The 20608-nt window shown below is 45.1% G+C and overlaps 1 protein-coding gene across 2 annotated transcripts in view; it reads left to right on the plus strand.

Annotated features, from left to right (window-relative positions):
- Positions 1–1860: 1860 nt before the first annotated feature.
- JAK1 (Janus kinase 1) overlaps positions 1861–20608 on the plus strand; it is a 136182-nt gene continuing 117434 nt past the window's right edge. For both annotated transcript variants that reach the window (XM_031968969.1, XM_031968970.1), the window contains exon 1: positions 1861–2138. The gene's annotated coding sequence lies outside the window, so the exon portion shown is untranslated. The remainder of the gene's footprint in view (positions 2139–20608) is intronic.

The raw sequence follows: 20608 nt of genomic DNA on the forward strand, positions 1-20608 counted from the left end.
ACGAAGGCTGTTCTCAGGCCATGCTGAAAGGGTTGCCAGGCCCAGGAGAGCTTGCACTCTGCAGAACTGGCTTTAGAGAAGCCATTGTCCACCATGTCACATGTCAAAAGAGGTGATGGGGGCTTAGTAACCTGAGGGTAATTATCCTCAGTGGAGAGTTTCTTAAGACTTTTCTCTGAACAGACACATTCACAACTGGAGGATGCAGGAGGCAGAGGAAGCAAAAGAAATCTGCCATATCTACCATGGAGATGCCCGAGGCATTGAATGGTGAAACCAGACCTCCTGGTGTCTTGGCTGAGAGCTGGCTTCAGAGCACACTACCCCTCAGGCACACTGTCTGTGGCCCTCGGGGGAAATTTCTCCAATCTCAGGGGCCCAGGCAGCCTTCAAATGCTGTATTTGAAGTTCACCATCCCAAGGACATGATGGGTCCAATTAAAAAAAGAATGAACTTTCACTACTGATCTTGCAGAACAAAATGGCACAGAGACACCTGTTGCGGTCCCCGAAGGTAACAGACCCGGATTCCGACCATGCAAATCGCAGAGCCCCCATTCCCATGGGCAAGAGGCAGCCTTCTAACCCTAACAAAACTTGGCCTCATGTGACATGAGCCTTTGCCCCATCACAGCTGGGTGCCATGGTCCACTTGTTTTACCTCCCCGACTTCTGGGATCTCAGTTTCCTTATCTGTAATATTGTCATCAATGATACTATCTATCTCCATGGGTTTTTAGGAAACAAATCTGTGGGCCTTGAAGTAATAGAGCAAGCTCCTCCCCTGCCTCGGTGGTGGTTAGCAATGGAAGGAACCTGAGATGTTATTTAGTTCAGCCTATTTTACGACTGGGGAAACTGAGGCCCGGAGAGTCCAAGCCAGTCTAAGCTGATTAGCGCTGCTTAGATCCAGATGTTGTTGTAGGCGAACACTCCTTGGCCTGGCGGACATGAGGAAGTGCTTTGGAACCTTCTTTTCCCCCTCAGAAGTTGTGATCTCGCTGGCGCAGGGACCTTCCAGTGAGTGAATTCCCTCTCCCAAGGCCTCTCAGTCAGTGCCTTCGAAAGGGCTTCTGAGAGCTCCAGTTCCAGGGCCTGGGAGTCCCATCGGCTCTCGGAGCTTGCGTGCTCTGGGTTGGGTTGGGTTTGGTCAGCGTGCCAGTGCTGGGCCCTCCCGGACCAGTCCCCCCAGCTACCAGCTTCCTAGAGCCCGGACTGCTGAGGACCTGAATCCAGGACCGGGAGCCTCGCCCTTCGGGGACAAAATCCGCAGGCGTCTCAGTCAATGGTTTAGCGCACCCAGGGCAGTCCTCGGGTGCCCCCCCCCATCCCCCCGTTTGAAGGCATGTTTTCCTTTGCAGATTCTGAAAGCAAAGCCCAAGAAAGGGCCCAAGGCTTCAGTTTCTCTCCGCTGCTCGGGTCCCAGGAGCCCGGGGGGGCGGGGGAGGCCTCCGGGGGCAGATCAGGCGGCCCGCTGACTCCCGTGGCCTCGCAGTGCGGAGGAGGGCGGGGGAGGGCAGGGGGGGCAGAGGCGGCGCTGGCGCTCCGTCCCGTCGCTCTCCCCACCCCCACTGGCAGCTCCCTTCCCGGCTCGAGCTGTCACTCGGGTGATGTCAGCCGGCGGGCGGGCGGGCGGGCGCCTCTCCCCTCCCGGAGCCGCTGCCGCAAGCCCAGCGCGGCCCCGTCCCAGCTGACCGGAGGTGGGGAGGGGGCGGGCTGACAAGGCGGCCCAGAAGCACTGAAGGCCGAGCTCAGCCGCAGCCGCTGCGGGGGGGCATCGGGGCTCGCCCGAGCTGGGAGGGACTGCGAGGGGCGGAGCCGCAGCGGGCAGGGGAGGCGGGGCCGGGCTGCCCCAAACTTGAGCCGAGCCGAGCCGGGAGGAGCCGAGCCGAGCTGCGCGAGCTGGCCCGCTGAGCTGCCCGCGGTCCCCCGGTCCCCTCGGCGGTCCCCGCGCCCCCGGTCCCGCCCGCGCCCCGCGCCCAGCGCGCCGCCGCGCCCGAGGCCCGTCCCGCTCCGCTCCATGCGGGCTGGCAGCAGGGGCCTGGCCGCCTAGCGAGCCGAGCCGCCCTGGGCCCGGGGGCCCGGGCACTGCCTGTCTGTGCGCCTGCCAGTCGAGCCCCGAGCAGCACGCGGAAGTGGTGAGTGCCAAGGCGGGGGAGGGGGCGGCCGGGGCCGGCGGGGGTCCGCCCGAGGGGGCCGGGAACGAGGGGCCGAGATCCCCCGGCTGCCCTCCCTCCTCCTCTCCCGACGCGCCTCCTGGGGGGCGCTCCCCGCAGCCGCCGGGGGCCGGGACAGCCGCGGGCGGGAGCGGGGATTTCCAGCTCGGGGCCGAGGGCGGCCGGCGCGGCCCGGGGGCCCCGGCCGGGATCGGCGGGGCGCGGGAGCCGGAAGGTTGGGCAGCCCCTCTCCCCGCTCGCGTCCCCCCCCGCCCCCCCGGGTGTGCGCGCTACAGTCACAACACGAAGTTTTCCTAGACAAGATCCGAACGCGCCGTCTGACATCCTGTTTATGTCGGCCAAGTACATCCTGCGTGTGGCCCCCGGAGCGGGGCGGGGTCGGGGGGGCGGGTGCTGGGGCCGCGGGCGGCCGGGGACTCTTCTCTCGGTACTTCTCTCTTTCTGGGCTCCCCCGAGGGAGCCCCTCCTCCGCCCCGAGGCCGAGGTAGGAGCTGAACCGCAGTGGGAATGGGGGGGGGGGAGATTTTTTCCTCCTCCCTCTCACCAGCTATCGCTGAGCCCGCTGAGAACCCCCAGAGGGCGAGGGGCTTGGCGGCATCCGGGCACTGGCTGGGACACATTCCCCCCCCCCCCCATGCTCAGGGAATTAGTGTCACGCTGAGCGCCCCCCCCCATCCCGAGGGCTGGGACTCCTCAGTTTGGGAGGGTCCCCCCCAAATGCCTCCGATCATCTCCGATCTCCCCTTGAAGGGCGGACCAGATGGAAAGCCAGCCCCGGATCGCTCATCTCCGCACCCCCCGCCTGTGCCAGGGCCGGGGGCACAGCCGAGTCAGACCCGGAGCGTCGGGGCTGGCAAGAAGAGCCCGCGATGGGTGGGATAAGGCTGAGCGGTTTCTCCCCCTCCCCGCAAGATCTGTCAGATAGAGGGGGCCGTTGGCGGGCGAGGTGTTTTCCCGTGGGCCCAGAAGCTTCCAGCGTGATGGCAAAGCGAGCTTTCTTAGGATCAGGTGTTTGCAGCCAGGGCCCGGGGCGCGGGGGGCTGCGGGTGGGGCATCTCTGGGCGCCCCCGAACCGGCGAGAGCGCGCTGCTCTGCCTCCTTCGGCTGCAGGGACTCGCCCCGAGAGCAGCCGGGAAAAGTGGCTTTTCAAACCTTAGAGAACAGATCGCCCCGCGGGGTATGGGGGGGGGTCACGGAACCCCGGAGCTGGAAAAGCCCCGGGGGCAAGCGCGGGGCCCCGACTCGGAGCTGAGCCGGACTTGACGGTGAGCTCGGGCTCCCTCCTGCAGCCTGCGGCCGCCGAGGGAGAAGGAACTCGAGTGTTCACATTGGTGCGCATCGCAGGGCCGAGTTCCGAGCGGAATCGGGCAGCGCGGGGGGAAGGGCGGTCTCTTCTCTTCCCTTTCTTTGATGTTGAAAATGATCGGCGTTGGCCACCCGCGGTCCCCGCGGTCCCCGGCCTTTCTTAACGCCCCGAGGCCCCGCTGGGCTGCCGGCTGGTGGGGACGGGCGAGCAGCGCCGATGCTTTCCTGGGCTCCTGGAACCTTGGGAAACACCTATTCCTCTGCCTCGTACCTGGCTAACGAGTACCGAGCGGGGATGTTACCAACTGACACGCCCCGAGGGCGAGCCTCGCGTGGAATACCCTTTGTGTGATTTCAGGAAAATTCCTTCAGCGTCTTGTGGACTCGTGATCCCGGGAGTGTTATCTTGGGATGAATTAGAGGAGGCAGATTAGAGGCTGGACCAGGGCCGAGGGAGCTCTATTCTCTCCTCCTCGCCCTCCTTCCCCTCTCCCTCCCCCAGGATCCCAATACACACACCTGGTGTGAAGCCAAATGTAATGCACTGCGCCGGTCCATTTGGATAGCCCTCGGAGGGCGGAACTGGGAGGCCCGAATACACGGATTCAGATTCTGTTTCAGGCATTGAATGGCTTCCTCCCCACTTGTCATTTACCTGCCCTAGTTAATTCCTCACCTGTACATGTATTCATATAATGAACATATATATATATGATATAACATACACACTTACATGTATGTATATATAACACACACACACACACACACATATATATAATTATTTGTGCAAGATGTAGACTAGAAATCTCTGCTGGAATTCTCTTGATTCTGTCGAAATGAGGAGACGGGAAGCATAACTTTGTGCTGGAGGAGGGAGGGAGCCCTGAGAGGAGGGGATTGGAAAGAAATGAAGATTTCCAAGAGATGAATTGTGAAGGGAATTGAAGGCAGGGAGGAAAGTCTGTGTGGGCAAAGTTTTGAAGGCAGAAGAGGTTCTAGGGAAAGGAACTGGCCTTAGAGTCTGGAGCATCCTAGCCTGGCCTCTGGGGGTCTCTGTGGTCTGGGACTAATCACCTGATCCCTTCGGAACTTCAGATGACGTTGCGTCATAAAGCCTGCATTAGGAGTCTTTTCAATAATCAATAATCATAAGGAAAGGGCGCTTTTCAATGTTAGCCAGTGACTGATTTTGCTGAAAGGATCCGGGATCTTTTGAGAAGACAGAAAGGCAAGAAATCTTCCCTCTGGGAAGGAAATTTCAAAGGCTCCAAACGAGAATAGATCTCCATTTTGCACTCAGGCTGATGGTGTTAAGATCCGAGAATCCTGAGGCTTGAACTGGAAGAGACTTTAGAGATCATCTCATTCAATCTCCTCATTTTACCAGAGAGGAACCCGCAGTTACAGGGGTGCAAGTGACTTGTCCAAAGTAACACGAGTGTTAAGTGGTAGAAGCAGGAATTGAACCCTCTTTAGCTAATTTGTTACTTCCCCATAATTACTTTTATTTGTATTTTGAAAATCTTAGATTTAGAGCAGACAAGGACCTTGGAGGCCCTACCCGATCTTTATTTTATACATGAGGAAATTAGGTCTCAGAGAAAGAAAATGACTTATCCAGTGGTTCATGGGTAGGAAGTAGTAGAACTGGGATTTGATCCAGGTCTATCCAGATTCCTTTTCCCTGTCAAATGGGAAGGGAAAAAAATATTTGAAATCCCTAAAGCATCCATTAAAATTCCTTAAAGGGATTTATGGATTTTTCTATATTTGAGAATACTGATAAAGATAAGGAGAGAATACGATGATGAGCAACGCCAACATCCCATGCCTGGCAATCTTAATGGTGGATGGATTGCCTTGGGAGAAACAGAGGCATCCGGGGTGTGCCAAACTTGTCATGTTCCCCATGAGCCTTTGCAGCAACACTGGATTTGAACTCTAAGGCTCAATAATGCTCAAGCTAGCTAACTAAGCAGGACTACTAGGGAAGGGTTCTCATACAAGAGGCCAAATTTGAGTTTAGTATTGAAGGATGAACAGAGAAAGAAAGAGAAGAGGTTCCAGATATGAGAAGCAAAGAGACCAAGAAAAGTGTCCAAAGGCCATTTGGAGACAGTGGAAGGATCAAGAATAAACCAGTTTACTGGGAACAGATATTTAGGTAGTTTGTCTGAAAGTGATCTGAGTGTTTTAATGGACTGCAAGTGGCCACTACAAGTCCACATATGGGTGAACATAGCAGCCTTCAAAAAACTAACATGTTCTTGGATTGCATCAAGAGGGTACAAGGACTTCTAGGACAAGTCTTAGTCCTACTGTGTTCTCCCGGAATATCTGGAGCAATGTAAGAATGACGGAAGAGGCAATAAAGGCACAGGGCTTATAGATAGGACGTAGGATAATGGGCTGACAGATACAGAAAGCGTTTATTTGGAACTTCCTAGTCTATGCTAGGTACTGTGTTAGAGCTCTCACTAGGAGCTGTAGGAGGATCGGTTGGAGGAAGCTGGCAGGATTGAGGAAGATAGGAGAGTCGCCTGCAAGTCTTGGAGGACTGTCTTGGAGCTGAGAGAGAGGAGCCAGATAGGGATCAGACTTGTCCAGTTCTGCAGTAGAGGGAAGAATGAAGCATAATAGAGGCTGCCAGGAGGCGAATTAAGGTTTGACATCAGGAAGCCCTTCCTAACAAGGAGAACTGGGCCAAAGCAGAATGGGTTGCCTGGGGTGTGTGTGTGTGTGTGTGTGTGTGTGTGTGTGTGTGTGTGTGTGACAGAGAGAGAGAGAGAGAGAGAGAGAGCAACTCAACTTTGTCATCCTGTCATGTAGAAAATTCAGTATGGGGTAATAGAATAAAGAGAAATTCATCACTGAGGGAAGGTGTTACAATTAGAGAGATTGGAAAAGGCTTCTTATACAAACTGGGAGAAAGGCAGGGAAGGCAGGGGTGGAGATAGGAAAGAGTTCCAGGTATGAGACTCCAGCAGTGAAAATACCCATTGTCTGCTGATGGAGGGTCTTATTCAAGAAATAATTTGGGAACAAGAGGTTTGGCAATTGTTAATGCCGTAAAGTTACCCTTCCATATAACCTGTAAATAAAAGGCTATTAAAATAAATAAATAAATAAAAAAGAAAAAGAAATAGTTTGGAAGTCAGGGTGACTGAGTTGAAGAGTAAGGGAAGGGTGGGAATATATAATGAATAAAAAGGTTAGAAAGGGGTGGGGGGGAGACTAAGTTGATGAAGGGTTATGAAGGACTTTGAATATCATGGTTATTAATTATTGTTTTTATTACCAACAATATCATGACAATATCTAATTCAATATGATATACAATAACAATAATAATGGTTAATATTTATAGAATACTTTAAGATTTGCAAAACATGGTTAATTGTTTTTATCGTCAACAATATCATGACAATATCAAATACTATATAATATATAATAACCATCATAATAGCTCGTATTTCTATAATTTTTTAAGGTTTGCAAAACATTTTGCAAATATTATCTTATTTGTAACAACCCTAGAAGGTAGATGCTATTTTTCTTTCCATCTCACAGATAAGGAAACTGAGGCTGAAAATGGTAAAAATGACTTGCCCTGGGTAATAGAGCTAAGAAGTATCCCCCAAATCGACTTTGAATTCAAGTCTTAATGACTTCAGCTGGTTGCCCCACCCATGGCCTCAATCAGCTGCCTAGTGAATTCTTTCACATAGAGAAGGAGCCAAAATGTGCGTAAAATGGCAGCCGCCAGTCGCCCATCTCCTTCAACTCACTCTGGGTCTCTCTTGTTTATTCTGACTTATACATGCTGAAGGCCATTTCCAGTCCTCCTGACCTATGACCCAGAATGCTCTGGAGGGGAGTGAGAGGGGTGACTTTGCACAGCCCTTCTTCTCTCAAATCTAATTCACTTGCATGTCACGACATCACCTCCCGAAAGTCATGTTCCTCTTTGAGAACGAAGAACAAACAACAATTATATTGTATTTTTTGTCTTGATGACAGAAGCTGATTTTGCTTCTGAATTATATCCCCAATGCTTTGCATGGAATCTGACCCATGATGATGCTCAAGAGATGCTTGTAGATCGATCGACTGAAGTTTGGTCAGAAAATGATCTCTGATTGTCCTCCAGCTTTGGATCTTGTCATTCTATATGGAGGTGATTAATCTGAGCAAATCTTAGAAAGGAGAGGGGCAGCAGATTGTAGAAGGCCTTGAATATCACACCAAGGAGCATGGACTTTAGGCCAAATGCTAATTTTGCAGGGAAATGTGTCAGAAACTCGGCTCTTGAGAACAGCTCAGAGGGCTTTGCACACGTTGGTCTGAAGGGCTCTTGGTGGCCAGGTTAGGACTCGTGCTTCTTGCCTGACTTCCACTCCCCTGATTTGGCCAGAGGGTCTTTTTGCTGTCCTTAGTCAAAGCACACAGCAGATCACACTCTCCTGTCTCCGGGGATCATCATGTGGTTATTACAGGATTTGTTCTCTGGGATGGAAATATGTTACCAAAGAGGGTTTTTTTTTTTCTGGCCCAAAGAATTATCTTTTTATCTATTTAGAAATCAGTGGCCAAACTGAATGATTTGGGGCACCGTAGAATTTTAGAGTAGAGTAGATCTAGTCTAATATCCTATTTTACAAATGAGGAAATCGAGGCACAGGATGACATAGTTGGTTTGTAACACCAATCATCAAACATTAAACATTTTAGGCTGAAAGGCACTTTTGAAATCCTCTTGGCCACTTTTCATTTGAGGAAACTGAGACCTGGAAAAATGAATTGACTTCCCCAATATTACATAAGTTGTTAGTAGCAGGATCCGTCTTTTCTGATTCTGAATGCTGCAGAGCTCTTGACTTCCCGCCTCCCAGATTCATTCTCATCTTGGACTTTTGCCGCTGTCAGAATTTGCGGGGGGGCTTCAGAATCGGGAAGTTGCTTTGCTCTTGCTCTGCACCTCCATCTGACAAATTCTGCACGTGATTTTTCCATGATTGGGGCAGGTCTGGACAGGTTTTCCAAACCGATGAGGACACTGAGGACCAGGAGGTGGCAAGGAGATCAGCCAGTCCAGCCCTCTAGAAAGTAGGGGAGTGAGTTGCTCAAGATGCACACAGGCAGACAGCAGAGACAGCATTGGAGTCCAGAGTTCTCTGCCGTAATAACATTTATGTCCTTCCTTTGTGCCAAGCACTGTGCTAAGCTCTCTGGAGATGGCTTCTCTTAGAGAAGGGGCCAAGGAGCTGGAGCTGCCTCTCCTCCCCACCTCCACCTTCTTTTTGACTTCCAGAGATAAACTAATTTCCTCTCCTGTTTACTGGGCTGTCTTTACTTATTTCCTTTAGTGTTCTCTGGGCTGTCTGCTTATCCATCCTTTTCCTTATTCTTCCTCTGACCTCTCCACATTCTGGGGGTCCTCAATGCTGTTTTCTCCTCCCCCCCAGCTTCCTTTCTTTAACTCATGTTTTGGGTTTTGGCTGGCCCACCTGACATGGGGCTCCTGGTCCATCCTGTCCAAGGTAGCTCATTGTGTACAGCCTGAAATCCCCTACTAAGGTTTTCTCTTCTTGTTGTTGTTCTTCCCTGTGGTCCTGCCTCAGTCTCTGGCAGAGCTGACAGCCGAGAGCTGCTGAATTCTTTTTTTTTTTAATAACTTTTTATTGACAGAGCCCATGCCAGGGTAATTTTTTACAACATCATCCCTTGTACTCACTTCTGCTCCGATTTCCCCCCTCCCTCCCTCCACCCCCTCCCCCAGATGGCAAGCAGTCTTATACATGTTAAATAGGTTACAGTAGATCCTAGATACAATCTATGTGTGCAGAACCGAACAGTTCTCTTGTTGCACAGGGAAAATTGGATTCAGAAGGTAGAAATAACCGGGGAAGAAAAATAAAAATGCACACAGTTTACATTCATTTCCCAGTGTTCTTTCTTTGGGTGTAGCTGCTTCTGTCCATCATTGATCAATTGAAACTGAGTTAGATCTCTGTCAAAGAAATCCACTTCCATCAGAATGCATCCTCATACAGTATCGTTGTTGACGTATATAATGATCTCCTGGTTCTGCTCATTTCACTCTGCCTCAGTGCATGTAAGTCTCGCCAATCCTCTCTGTATTCATCCCGCTGGTCATTTCTTACAGAACAATAATATTCCATAACATTCATATACCACAATTTACTCAACCATTCTCCAATTGATGGGCATCCATTCATTTTCCAGCTTCTAGCCACTACAAACAGGGCTGCCACAAACATTTTGGCACATACCGGTCCCTTTCCCTTCTTTAGTATCTCTTTGGTGTATAAACCCAATAGAGACACTACTGGATCAAAGGGTATGCACAGTTTGATAACTTTTTGGGCATAGTTCCAAATCACTCTCCAGAATGCCTGGATGTGTTCCCAATTCCACCAACAATGTATCAGTGTCCCTGTTTTCCCACATCCCCTCCAACATTCATGTCTTTCCCTGTCATTCTAGCCAATCTGACAGGTGTGTAGTGGTATCTCAGAGTTGTTTTAATTTGCATTTCTCTGATTAATAATGATTTGGAGCATATTTTCATATGGCTAGAAATAGTTTTAATTTCTTTATCTGAGAATTGTCTGTTCATATCCTTTGACCATTTATCAATTGGAGAATGGCTTGATTTTTTTATACATTAGAGTCAATTCTCTATACATTTTGGAAATGAGGCCTTTATCAGAACCTTTGATTGTAAAGATGTTTTCCCAGTTTATTGCTTCCCTTCTAATCTTGTCTGCATTAGTTTTGTTTGTACAAAAACTTTTCAATTTGATATAATCAAAATGTTCTATTTTGTAGTCAATAGTGATATCTAGTTCTTCTTTGGTCATAAATTCCTTCCTCTTCCACAAGTCTGAGAGGTAAACTATCCTATGTTCTTAAATTTATTTATAATCTCATTCTTTATGCCTAGGTCATGAACCCATTTTGACCTCATCTTGGTGTACGGTGTTAAGTGTGGGTCATTGCTTAGTTTCTGCCATACTAATTTCCAATTTTCCCAGCAATTTTTGTCAAATAATGCATTCTTATCCCAAAAACTGAGGTCTTTGGGTTTATCAAATACTAGATTATTAAAGTTATTGGCTGTTTTGTCCTTTGAACCTAACCTATTCCATTGATCAACTAGTCTATTTCTTAGCCAATACCAGATGGTTTTAGTAACTACTGCTCTATAATATAATTTTAGATCTGGTACAGCTAGGCCACCTTCACTTGATTTTTTTTTCATTAATTCCCTTGAAATTCTTGACCTTTTGTTTTTCCATATGAATTTTGTTGTTATTTTTTCTAGGTCATCCAAATAGTTTTTGGGGAGTCTGATTGGCATAGCGCTAAATAAATAGCTTAGTTTAGGTTGTATTGTCGTCTTTATTATATTTGCTCGCCCAATCCAAGAGCATTTACTATTTTTCCAGGTGGTTAGATCAGACTTAATTTGTATGGAAAGTGTTTTGTAGTTTTGCTCATAAAGTTTCTGATTTTCCCTTGGCAGACAGATTCCTAAATATTGTATACAATCAGTAGTTCCTTTAAATGGAATTTCTCTTTGTAACTCTGACTGTTGGGTTTTGTTAGTGATATTCAAGAGTGCTGATGACTTATGTGGGTTTATTTTGTATCCTGCAACTTTGCTAAAGGTGTGGATTGTTTCTAATAACTTTTTAGTAGAATCTTGGGGGTTCTCTAAATATACCATCATATCACCGAGCTGCTGAATTCTTGAGACATCTTTGGCAGGGCTCAGCCACCGCGTCCAACTATGGCCCTATGTCAGGATGAGCCACTGGAACATGTATGGCTCCTTCCCAGGAAATCATGTGTGTCCCTGAGAGAACCTGCTTTAACCACAATGACAAACAATAATGGTGCTGATAATGATAAAGTGGCAGTGTGGGACGTAGAGGCAGGGAGACTTGACCTTGGATCTGGACAAATCCCTTAATTTTTCTGTGTCCCCAGCAATTCCTTAAAGTCCAAGCTGCCCATCTATATCGAGAGGAGGAGTTTGCTGTACCGATGAAATCAACAGCCCTGTATTTTTTAAAATGGCAATGATAATCATCCTCACTGACTAAGGTCTTGCTTTTCTTACATTTTCTGATTTTATAACAGTCCTGAGGTGGGCAGTGGAACAGATGATATCATTGTCTTACAAATAAGGAAACTGAGGCAGAGTGAAATTAAGTAAACTATCACACAGCAAGAAGGGAGCTCAGCTAGTCTTTTAACTCTGTTCTCCTGGTCCTAACTTCACTGTTCATTCAGCCCTGCTATAGAATAGCAACTTTTCCCTCCCCCAGTTCATTCCCCTCCCCAGTACAAAGTCCCACATCACCAAAGTGGGTGCAGTGAGGTTAATTCAATTCAGCCAGGCTGGGCAACGGTTAGCTGTAAATAGAGCATCTTAAAAGCATTGGAATTGGAATCTGAAGATCTGGCTTCTCCTTCCAGCTCTGTGCTAATGAGCTGCGTGACCTTAGGAAAGGAGCTGAATCACTAAGAAGATTAAGCTCTAACCTTTCCTATTTCACAAGATGGTTCTGAGGCTCAATGAACTGGCATTGAAAAGACATCCTGTAGTTATTTATTGTCTGCTTTTTCAGGCATTTGTTTTCCTACACCCCCATACTCCAGTGCAAAAGCTTTGTGTCATGTAAGTATAGTCAAGGAAAAAGATTCCAACAGTATTCTTAGGGTTTTAAGAATATTTGAGTAACTATTTTTATACAATTCATTCCTTTTCTTGTCATCAATTGGTTTGTTTTCCTGTTTGTGTCTGACTTTTCATGACCCCATTTGGGATTTTCTTGGCAAAGATACTGGGCTAGTTGGCCATTTTCTTCTGTAGCTCATTTTACAGATGAGGAAATTGAGTCAAATGGACTTAAGGGACTTACCCAGGGTCACACAGCTAGTATATGTATGGGGCTGGATTTGAACTGATGACTCTTCCCAAGTCTAGATCTGGTGGTTTCTGCACTATGGCACTACCTATCTGCCCTTTCCTTTGTAATCCTATATATTTTTATTCATTTAAAGTCATTATTCTGAGAATGGCAGATAGATTTCACCTGATTACCAAAGGGTAGTGACTTTGTTAAGTGCTCCTGAAATAGCGTTTAGAGAAATAATAATGTCCTATGTTTATAATCACAGGCTCTGAGTATCAGATCTAGAAAGGATGTTAGAAGCAGTTCAGTCCAATCCCTTAATTTTATAGAAGCGAGTGAGAAAGGCCAAGTTGTTTTTACCAGGGTCATATTGCTAGTACATGATAGAGGCAAGATTCAAACAGATCAGGTTTACTATAATGCGCTGGCAATTGGAGACTGAGGAGGGGAAGAAGGGGGGTGGGGGTGGAAGAAGGGAAGGAAATGTCCTAAAAAGAAGGGGAAGGTTGCAGAAATTTAGTTCTTATTGAACCTCAGTGATTCACTTCTAGATTAAGAATTTTTCGCCCATATTTTTAATTTCCTGATATTTAATACCTGCTTTTAGTTGTTTGATCCTTTCCCCTAATTCTTTTCTTCCTTTTAAAGAAGGAATCGATCAAAAATGTGAGCAGAGGCACTTAAGGGAAAAGTGGAAAAATCTATGATGGTTCTACTAGTGTTAGAGAAAAATTCTGAATTTCACTTGGCAGCATCTCCCTTCATTCCTCATCAAATTAGCCAGAAATTTGTGCCAATAGCAGGACATTGGAAAAGCAATGGGGACATAGGAGAAGAAGTAATGGGATCCAAAATCATAGATGCAGAGCAGCAGGGAAGCTTTTTTATCCAGCCTCCCTCAGTGTATCGGTATAGGTGAGGAGACTGAGGTCCCCAGGTGCTGGGGCTGCCCAAAACTCACATGATCATTCACAAAAATGGCACAGATTTTTTTTAAGGTTTTGTTTTTTGTTTTGATTTTTGGTTTGAGAGACAGAGAAAACAAAAATGCCCAGACTTTCTTTCTTCCCTTACTTTCTTATTCTCTGACCTCTGAAGTCCTTTTCAGTTCCACATATCCATGATCCTACATTCTTATTTTCTTCCTTTCCCCTCCCCTTTCCTTTCTCTCCTCTCATTTTTCCTTCCCTCCCTTCTTCCTTCCTTCTTTTTTCCTTTCTTCCTCTTTTTCTCTCTCCTTTTTCTCCCACTCCTCTTCTTTTTCCTTCCCTCCTTTATCCCCCTCTTCCTCTTCTCCTCTTTCCCTTCCTTCTTCTCTTCCTCTCTCCTTCCCTCCCTTCTTTCATTCTCCCTCTCTTCTTTCTTTCTTCCTTCCTTCCTTCCTTCCTTCCTTCCTTCCTTCCTTCCTTCCTTCCTTCCTTCCTTCCTTCCTTCCTTCCTTCCTTCCTTCCTTCCTTCCTGCATTTAGAAGTCTGGGCTTCACAACCCCAAGCTTGAATCTCACTGATCCTATCACTCCTTTCTTCTTGCCTCTTTCTCTACCAGGTGTGACACTCATGACTTCCTGTCATGAAAAACAACTAGGTGGGGTGGGAGTTTAGCCAGCTGCCCAGTTTCAGGAGTAGGAAACAACAGCTTCCTGAGCGTATTCTAGATCGGGCAACTGATCATCTTGAACATTTTCAGACAGTGAGGAGACACAAAATCTGACATTGCCCTTCTCTAATGACCTGTTCAGCTTTTACAGTTTGTAAATCTCTGAGATAGACACACACATATGTGTATATATATATATATATATATATATATATATATATATATATATATTCATATACATTAACATATGTGGAGGGGAGAGAGAAGAGAGACAGCGATGGAAACAGAAACTTTATACAAAGAGAGACAGACACAAAAAGACAGAAATAGAAACAGAGACAGAGAGAGATACAGACACAGACACAGACACACACACACACACACACAGAGGGGTAATTAGCAAGCTACATGAGCTTTTCTTTCTTCATATGATGGTGAATTAAACATCTAAATAAGAAACTGGTAGAAAGAAAGCCATGGCCCTGGAGGAAGTGCATTGATTGAGGAAGGGAGGCTCTGTCCTTTGTTCCAAGTGTGTTCAAATGTCTTTGCACTGTAAGGACTCCTTCAGTTCCTTCTCGAGTTTGTCAGGTTGCATCAGTCCACATGGGGAGCTGAACTTCATTGGCTCTTCAGCCTCTCTAGGTAGAAACATCATATAAACACAAGGTCACAGTCAGCCCGTGGCTTTCCAGACTGCTTCCTAATGTCTTTCACAAGTCCCTGTCAGAGTTGGGGAGAATCCATTCTCTGATGTTTCCCTGTGCTTCTGGCCCAGACCTGTGATTTCTTCAGCCTGGGGGAACTCCCAATACTGATGTTGGGCAGCCCCCTTGTAAACAGAGTCTTCAAGATTTGACTGGGGTTTGGAGAGGTTGTGATCACACAGCCAATTTGCATCAAAGGCAGGAGTTGAATCCATGTTTTTGTTTTATTTGTTTATTTTTTCTTTTTCTTTTCATCTCTTTTTTTCTTTTTGATGCAATGTCGGCCCCTTTCCCACTTCATCATGCTGACTTATAACTCTTTGAAAAATGAGGGTAAAATGAAAACTTGGAAGTTTTCCCAAAAAAGGCTGGCTAGTATGAGAGAGAATTCAAAACTTTAATTGTCCCCTAACCCCACCCCCCTTACTGATAGCTTTATTGGTGGCCCAGTGGGTTGAGTATGGGCCTGGAGTCATAAACACTTGAGTTCAAATGTGACCTCAGACATTTGCTAGTAACAAGACCCTGAGCAAATCACTTAATTCTGTTTGCCTCAATTTGCTCATCTGGGGGAAAAAATGAGCTGGAGAAGGAAATGGCTAACTACTCCCACATCTTTGTCAAGGAAACCCCAAATGGGGAAATGAAGAAATGGATACAACTGAATAACAAGAACAAGATAATAGAAGTATGTCCCATTCTAAAGAATCTAATGATCCTTCATTTACCTGTCAACATAATTACCTGGAACACACTTAAAAACCCCAAATTAAGTTGTTTTTTAATCCTTCTGAAGGGAAAAAATAAATATCAAAGTCAATACTATGAAATGCATGCACTTTACTAATAGGAGAGCTCCTTTGGCCCTTGCTAAATGCTCATTTACTCTCATTTTAAACATGACTTAAAATATATGTATTTATAACTTTTGTTTTTATAATGGTTTTATTTCTTGATTATATTGCTTCTTTTTCCTTACTCCTGGAGGCATACATTACAACAAAAAATTGAACAAAGATATAAAAAAAGAAGTTTAATAAAATCAAAATGTCAGCCAAGCCCAACTATCTAAGCATTGGAACTTATCTATGACATCCCACCACTGCAGAGAATAAGAAGAGGAATCTTTTCTATTTCTTTTTGGGGGGCAAGTTTGGTTGTTATTGTTTCATAGCGCTCAGTTTCAATTGTTTAGTTGTCACATTTTCATTTACGTGCTTGTACTAATTTTTAAAAAATATTATTTTCCTCTTTCTACTTGCTTTGCTCTGCATCAGTTCATGTAAATCTTCACAGATTTTCTGTATCCTTCCTAGTCTTCCTTTCCTACACTGGGACAATATTTGTTCATGTACCATAGAGTGTTTAGTCCTTCCTCAATTGATGGATCAAGATTTGCTTTCAGCCACACCTAGATTTTTTTGTCATGTAATTACCTGCTCATTTCTCTTTTTAAACTGTGTGAGTTCACATATTACCTTTTGCTTAAGCAAACTTCCCTGTATTGTGAAGTCACTCAAGGTTCATGTGTCGTTTTCTCCTCTCCTCTCCCTCTTGTCATAAGTATGCCCCTAATTGATATTTGTCCCTATGTGATATTTGCACTGAGTGTTTGGAGTATGGGAGCATTTCTGCTCCAGAGACAACACTTGGAAAATGATTAGCTTGAAGCTCTTGCTCTGGTTCCTTTCTCCTCTTAAGAGGTGTTTAGTGATAGCTTTCTTTTTTTTTTTTTTTTTTTTTTTTTTTTTTTTTCCCTCTCAGCCTACAAAGAACAATGCTTAAAACCTATCACATACTGGACAAATTCAAGGAAGGGGAACTTAGAGCCTTAGTTTCTTCATGGGTCATGGGGGTAACCTGGAGTATCTATCCCTGAGGGTGGTTGTGTCCCTCTAAGGAAGGAATTTTTGCAAAACATTGCTACTCACATTTTAAGTTTAAATTAGAAAGTAATCTCCCTGAAGTAAGGACTGTTTTTATTTTTGTTCTTATGCCTGTGATTGCACACAATAAGCACTTAATAAATGCTTATAGATTACCACCCACACTTTGGCGATAGAGGAGTATCAGAATTTAGTTCGTATTTCTGACACATACTGGTTGTGTGACTTTAAACAAGTCACTTAACCTTTATTTTTCTTTTCTTTTTTCTTTTTCTTTTTTGCTGAGACAATTGGGGTTAAGTGACTTGCTCAGGGTCACACAGCCAGAAAGTGTTAAGTGTCTGAGGTCAAATTTGAACTCAGATCCTCCTGCCTCCTGCCTCCTTCAGGGCAGGTGTGCTATCCACTGTGCCACCTAGCTGCCCCAAGTCACCTAACTTTTTAAGTGATCCTGGGAAATCTTCTAGGAATCGATGTTACCCATTGATTTCTGATAAATGAACAAACAAATACAACTCTGTGCCCAGTGTTGAAATACAAAGAGAAAAGCTCGACGGTTATTCCCCACACTGGGTGGATTTCAGGTGTGAGTCAGATGGAAAGTGCCCATGGTCCTTAGGGTGCAACATCAAAGCAAATGTTAATGCTTCTTTAATGTCATTTCTACTGATAAGATCATATCAGTTCTGATGTAGAACCGTTTGAGGGGGCCAAGGACACTGGTGGCAAGAACTTTTTGTTCCGAGTCCTCAGGAGCTGTGGCTGCACCCCTGCATAGAGGAAGGAATTTCTTCATGGAGAGTTCCTGGCAATGATAAAATCATAGCTCTGGACAAAAAAAAAAAAATGGATATTTCACAAAGAAATACAGATTTGATCTTTTGATTTACCATGACTGCTTCCCTGAGGATGGCTTTGGTTAGAGTAAGATGAGAGTGATTTGTAATTAGCATATTAATGGTCTATCTTCATGATACTATTGTAATTAAGAGAGGGAGAATAGAAAGCCTATTAAATGGCTTAACCATATGGCCTGCAATATTGTTTACAGAGTTAATTTCTTGCTGAGATTCTTGTTTAAATTATTATATAGTTCTAATTAATAGGAATTGAAATAATCTATTTAATCAAGTAAAAATAATAAGAATAAATTTGACAAGTATTTGTCTAAGGAAGGTGACAGAGACAAAAGATTTTGTTTGGAAACCCCTTCTCTCCCTCGAGTCCCCCCAAACTACAAATTCCTTCTAGGGATTAATTCGTACAATAGCACACTTCACGAATGCCCTTGCTCTCAGGTTTGGCTTTTCATTTTCTCATTGATTTTGTTGAAATAGAGCCAACTCTGTAGCTGGAAAGTTGAATAAGTCCTTTCTTTTAGTTCTCTTGTCTGGAAAATGTGTATAATTCCAATTTGGTGGCAGATTCATTTGTGCTGAATGCAGGGTTTGACCCAGATTGTTTTGTAGGGACAAGGAAGGTATTTTGGTGTGGGGAGTAAGTAAATGTATAGCTTTCAGGCTCATTGGATGGCTTTGAGTCGCAACCCTGCAGGCTCTAGATGGGAATTAACAATAAAGTATCACCCATGAGCGGTGGGGCAATGGGGAGATGCATGGTGTGAGTGGGCAGGGACCAGCATATAAAAAGTGAGGAATAAGGGAATTAATGGCTACCATCAAAGAGTTGTATGATTGGAGAAGAAGACGGGCTGGTCATAGAGAAAACTGAAGAATGACCTGGGTGCTTCACTGATACCCTTTTGTCTAGGAAGGTATCCATTCATTGGAAAGACTCCTTGTGGTGAACTCAGTACAGAATCGATATGGATCAGGGTCATCTAGAATAGGCAGCCATTGATAGTCTATGATTTGGGTCTTGGAGGGGAGTCTGGGATTTGAGTTTGAGCTTTAGAAAACGCTGGCTAAAACAAACAAACAAAAAACTGGAAGAAATACAAGGCCATTCAGGTTTCCAAATCTCCTTCAAACTAAAACAAAATAGCCTTTCCTTTAACCCTGCTACAGCTTTGGGCTACTCTGTCCATTCTTTCTTTCCCTTCACCATAAAGCTTTTGTAAAGATGGATAGGTGCTCAGTCTATCCAACCTGACTGTACTTTCCACCCACTCATTGCTTTGCTCTTTCTAATCTAGCTTTTTTGTCCTTTTATTTAAAGGTCACAAGTGATGTCGTGGTCTTCAAATCTTAGAGCTTCTTCTTGGCCTTCATCCTCTTTGACTTTTACAAAAGATTTAATCCTTTTGCCTCACCCTGCTTCTTGATAAACTCTCTTCCTTTAGCTTATGTGGGTGCTCCCACTATGCCTTCTCCCCTGACTCCTTTGTCTCCTTTTGTACCTGAAACAAAATAATTCTCTAAAGCTTTATTTTTGCTCCTGTTCTCTATACTTTTCCTTTGCTAAATTTAGATTTATAGAATCTTAAAGTGAAAAGGAACTTCAGTGTCCATCTACTCTTTATTCCTATGACTACTATCTCCACTTGGATGACTCACAAATTTGTATTTACCTTTGAACCTTTCTCTGGAGTTCCACGCTCATAACTCCAACTGCCTGCTGAACATCTCCACCTGGATATCTCCCAAACACCCTCAAGTCAATATGTCACCCTTAGAGTTTACCTGGTCCAATTTCCCTCTTGGTACAGGGAGGTCTTCTTTCATCCCTTTTGGGGACAAGTGGCTTAGAATTGTGGTAACCAGATTTACCCAGACACTAGGAGATAGTCTGGATTCTAAGGGAAAAAAGCTGGATCATATCCAGTACTAAGTATAACGTGCTATTATGTTTAGATGTGCCATTATTATTTGTGGTTGAATTCAGTTATACTGATCTCTAATCCTGACGACTCCCAGAATCACAGATTTTGAGAGTTGGAAGGGATCTCAATGGTCATCTATTTCAACTTAGAAGAAATGAAAAGATGGGTGGAGGACTATGGATTCAGAATGCTGCACATTCTCTCACTCAGCTGATGCATTGGTTAGTTTTTCTGAATCACTTTCTGTCTCTGTCTCTCATTCTCTCTCTGTCTTTGTGTCTCTTTCTGTCTCTGTCTCTCTTCTCTTTCATTTTTATTACAGGCGATGTTGAGAGAGGAAGGATATAGGGAAATGAAGGGGAGATAAAAAAATAAAAGCTATCAATAAAATAAAAAAAGAAGTTTTTTTGTATTCCTAAGGCACAATAATCTTTCTTCCTGTGGTGTGCAGCAATCTGAAAACAGTTGCACGGTTTTTATTTTTGTTGTTGTTGTTTTTAAGCTGAAATTTGTGGTGTTACCAGTATAGGAAGCTACCCTAGTGAGGAAGTCTCAGGTCCCTTCTCTGCAATAAGAGTTTAGGGGAACAGTCTTGGGCACTGGGCCAGGGTCAGAAAGTCAGCGTGTGTCAGAGGCTGAACCTGAACTCAAGTTTTCCTTATTCGGAGGCCAGCTCCCAATTTATTACACCCCAATGATGCTGAGAGAACGCTTAAAGCATTTGGTCATCATTATACATACATTTAAAAATGAATTCAATTCCCTTTAGTTTCATTTTAGGAGCTTCTCTGACTTGGCGCCATTTAATTTATGATTATGGTGGATAAAGCTTGGGAGCAGCCAAACAAACAAAAAAAAATCGCCACCCCCAAAGGCAGGCGAGCCACCCATTCCCAGAATGCCATTGCCCAAGTTCAGGCGGGTTCAGGTGCTTATTGAAGTCCTTTTCTGACTCTGAGTTTTTGTCTTGAGTGATATTCTAGGGAACATTGTAGAGTAGGGAAGACAGAAGGAGAGGATATTCTACAGCTGGAGAGTATTTTGTCACAAAGTTACTGGAGAAAGGGAGGAGGGAGATGGGACTTGATGGTGCCAGGCGATCATTGGCGGGGAGGGGGAGGGCAAAAATTGTAAGACTGGACTTGTGGGACTAAGTTCCTTCTAGCTCTGAGAGCAAGACTAGTTAATCAAGCGAAAAATATTTATA

This window comes from Sarcophilus harrisii, chromosome 4 (genome assembly GCF_902635505.1).
Source record: "Sarcophilus harrisii chromosome 4, mSarHar1.11, whole genome shotgun sequence".
Lineage (NCBI taxonomy): Eukaryota > Metazoa > Chordata > Mammalia > Dasyuromorphia > Dasyuridae > Sarcophilus > Sarcophilus harrisii.